The 2,539-nt window shown below is 41.2% G+C and overlaps 1 pseudogene; it reads right to left on the bottom strand.

Moving 5' to 3' along the window:
• Nucleotides 1-478: 478 nt before the first annotated feature.
• Nucleotides 479-578, bottom strand: LOC127077255 (uncharacterized; annotated as a pseudogene).
• Nucleotides 579-2,539: the final 1,961 nt, after the last annotated feature.

The raw sequence follows: 2,539 nt of genomic DNA, 5'->3' as shown, positions 1-2,539 counted from the left end.
CGAGTCTTACGACGAATTCGGGAATATCGTACTGAAAACAATCTCCCTCCTATAGACCTTCCTGATCTCAAAGATTTTCCTTCTTTAACCGAGATGGCAGAACCAGCTCGTGCTCTTAGAGATTACGCCGCTCCATCGCAAGATGAACCGCATTCAAGTATTGCTCCGCCCGCAATCGAAGCAAACAACTTTGAACTTAAACCTTCGTTGTTGCAGGCTGTGCAACAGAACCAATTCTCTGGAAATCTTACCGAAGATCCAAACCTTCATTTATCCGTATTTGTCCAATACGCTGATACTGTTAAAGCTAATGGTGTCACTTCAGAGGCAATTCGACTTCGTCTTTTTCCTTTCTCATTAAGAGATAGCGCTAGAAGATGGCTTCAATCTCTTCCTTCCAACTCAGTCACCACATGGAACGAGTTGAAGAAAGTTTTTCTTGCCCGATATTTTCCGCCAAACAAAACAGCTATGTTAAGAGCCCAGATAAACGGATTTAAACAGAAAGACAACGAGTCTCTTTTCGAAGCATGGGAAAGATACAAAGACATGATGAGACTTTGCCCACACCATGGTTTGGAAGACTGGTTAGTAATTCACACATTTTATAATGGTCTCTTGTACAATACAAGGTTAACAATAGACGCCGCTGCAGGTGGTGCACTAATGAACAAACCTTACGCTGATGCTTACCAACTTATCGAGAGCATGGCCCAAAACCACTATCAGTGGGGAACCGAACGAACGAATGTGGAAAAACCTCAACCGAAAACTGGCATGTACGAGATAAGTAACCTTGATCACGTCAATGCAAAAGTGGATGCTTTGGTCCAGAAGATTGAAAGTTTAAACGTATCGCCTCCAGCAGCCGTGGTTGCTATAACTCAGAATTGCGAGGTCTGTGGAATCCAAGGCCACACTCCTGCGGAATGTCAACTCTTGACTGGAATCCAAGCAGAGCAAGTAAACTATGCTCAAGGAAGCCCCTATTCGAATACCTATAACCCAAATTGGAAGAACCATCCAAACTTCTCATATAAGAGTAATAATGCTTTATACGCACCTGGACAGTCTCCAAATCAAGCCCCATCTATACCTCCGGGATATCAGAAACAGAATCCTAACAATAATACCCCTAGAAAATCCAACTTGGAAATCATGATGGAAAACTTTATAGCTTCCCAACAACAAACCAATAAAGATTTCTTAAACCAGAACATACACACTGGCGAACAACTTAAACAACTAGCAAGCAAAGTAGATGCCCTGGCTACCCATAACAAAATGCTGGAAACGCAAATATCTCAAGTAGCTCAACAACAAGCACCTACTGCTGCACCAACTGGTACATTCCCTGGACAGCCCCAACCCAATCCGAGAAGCCAAGCTCATGCAATTATATTGAGAAGTGGAACGGAAGTGGAAGGACCGTCTGACCCAAGGATAGAAAACCAAAACCCTAAGAAATCTACTGAGGAAAGTGAACCTAAGGAAAAGGAAGAGAGTAATAAGGAAACCCTAGAAAAGAAGGAACCTTATGTACCTCCACCACCTTACAAACCACCTATACCTTACCCTCAAAGGCTTGTTAAAACCAAAGATGTAGGCCAATTTAGAAAATTTGTTGATCTCCTTAAACAATTAAACGTTACAATTCCGTTTACCGAAGCTATTACGCAGATGCCCTCATATGCTAAATTCTTAAAAGAAATTCTTTCTAATAAGAGGAAACTTGAGGATAGCGAAACCGTTACACTCCCTGCCGAATGTAGCGCTATAATCCAAAACATGCCCCTAAACTCAAGGATCCGGGTAGTTTCTCTATACCCTGTCACATAGGAAAATTTGTCATCGACAAAGCCTTATGCGATTTAGGAGCCGGAATTAGCGTTATGCCTTTATCCATATGTAAGAAACTGGAAATGGGAGAATTAAGACCGACCAAAATGTCTGTGCAATTAGCAGATCGTTCCATCAAATATCCTGTAGGAATCCTTGAAAACGTTCCCGTACGCATAGGTCAGTTTTACATTCCCACTGACTTCACAATTATGGACATTAGAGAAGATGATACGACACCTATTATACTAGGAAGACCATTCTTAGCAACTGCCGGTGCAATCATAGACGTAAAACGAGGACGACTCACCTTCGAAGTAGGTGAAGAGAAAATTGAATTCATTCTTTCCCAATTCTTGAAAGCACCTGCAATAGAAGATACATGTTATTTCATGGATATCATCGATGAATGCATAAAAGAAGCAGAGTCAGGAGAAGACAAATCATCAGACTATCTTTTAGAGGACAAATCTAAACAATGCTTAGCAATAACACCGGATCCTACGCAGTGTCTTAACAAACCAACCCTGATTTGAAAACACTTCCCAAAAATCTGAGATATGAATTCCTAGACTTAGAACTTGAACGACCTGTGATAGTTAATGCAGATCTAGGAAGACTCGAAACAGAAAAACTCCTACATATCTTAAGAAAATATCCAACCGCACTAGGATACCACATCACCGATCTTAAAGGAATA

The sequence above is a fragment of the Lathyrus oleraceus genome, chromosome 4, assembly GCF_024323335.1.
Source record: "Lathyrus oleraceus cultivar Zhongwan6 chromosome 4, CAAS_Psat_ZW6_1.0, whole genome shotgun sequence".
NCBI classification, from domain to species: Eukaryota; Viridiplantae; Streptophyta; class Magnoliopsida; order Fabales; family Fabaceae; genus Lathyrus; species Lathyrus oleraceus.
This window is presented reverse-complemented; position numbering and strand designations above follow the sequence as displayed.